Raw genomic sequence first — 1192 nt, 5'->3', positions numbered from 1 at the left:
ATCGAGATTTCACAGCTGACCTCCCCTGAAAAGCCCAATCAACCTCTAATTGAAAGGGAAAACGAAAAAGCACTTCCCGCGGAGAGACTAACGATTTAATCGTTCCATCGTTCGTCTTTCTGTGTTTTTAAAAATTTAATTAGAGCTTAGCTTGATAAAGCTCCAAGGCCCTGAGAGAGACAGGGAGACAGGGAGACAGAGAGAGGGATCACACGGACGGATCCACGCGTCTGGGTAATGGGGTTAACGGGGTATCACAGTGGTCAATAAACGGTGGCTGTTCCTGGACCACGTGGATCAGAAGAGGCCGAGAGGAGCGACGATATCATGACAACAACCCGGGGGGACGTGGGAGACGACGGAGGAAGATGACACCAGCACACAGAAGTAACGAGCAACATCTTTGTAGTTTGAATAAAAATAAAATGACTGGCGTACTGTGAAAATGACGAATACAAAAAGACATTCAGACATTCCAGGATCCACACTGTAATCATTCAGTGGTATTTTGGGACCATTTTAGGGTCAGTGTAACCAAGTGCAAATTTAAAAATATCATCAAATATTCTCCAGTGCTGCGACCAACGATAATGATTATGACCGATTAATCAGACATTTTCTGTAATTGATTATTTTATCACCTGAACCGCAAACAGAAAATACCTGTAAAAAATCGTCAATTTCTGTAAAATCCTATTTCAGCCAATTAATCAAAAATATTCATTTTACAGTGAAAGCTAATAAAACAAAAGCCAACATCTGCAAATCAAATGCCTGAAAAATAACTCAGAGTAATTATATCATTAGCTTTTTTTAAAATTCATTTGTAATTATTTTAATAGTCATTAGTTAATCGATAAACATCGACGTTTTATTAATAGAAAAAAAGAAGTAAAGACTGGTATTGATGTTGTAATTCGCTAAAACTAATAAAAAAAGAACACTGTGAGTCTTAAATATTTCTACAGGAAATGCAAACACACTTAAAACCTTTGACCAAAATAAATCCTAAAATGTTAACGTCAGTCAATCTGATGGTGAGAATTCCTGACAAAGAAGAATTCATTATTACCACGATGCCGTAATAATAAATACATTCTCAGGGTTAATGAGTCTGTTCGGGAGGTCCAGCCTTTACAGTCATCACGGTGACCACTACTGACCCCCCCCCCCCCCCCCCCCCCCCCCCCCC

The 1192-nt window shown here is 39.3% G+C and overlaps 1 protein-coding gene across 1 annotated transcript in view; it reads right to left on the bottom strand.

Annotated features, from left to right (window-relative positions):
* LOC103391719 (probable phospholipid-transporting ATPase IH) overlaps positions 1-1192 on the bottom strand; it is a 135488-nt gene that overhangs the window by 64773 nt on the left and 69523 nt on the right. The window lies entirely within an intron of this gene.

Source organism: Cynoglossus semilaevis, chromosome 16 (genome assembly GCF_000523025.1).
Source record: "Cynoglossus semilaevis isolate Cse_v1.0 chromosome 16, Cse_v1.0, whole genome shotgun sequence".
Lineage (NCBI taxonomy): Eukaryota > Metazoa > Chordata > Actinopteri > Pleuronectiformes > Cynoglossidae > Cynoglossus > Cynoglossus semilaevis.
This window is presented reverse-complemented; position numbering and strand designations above follow the sequence as displayed.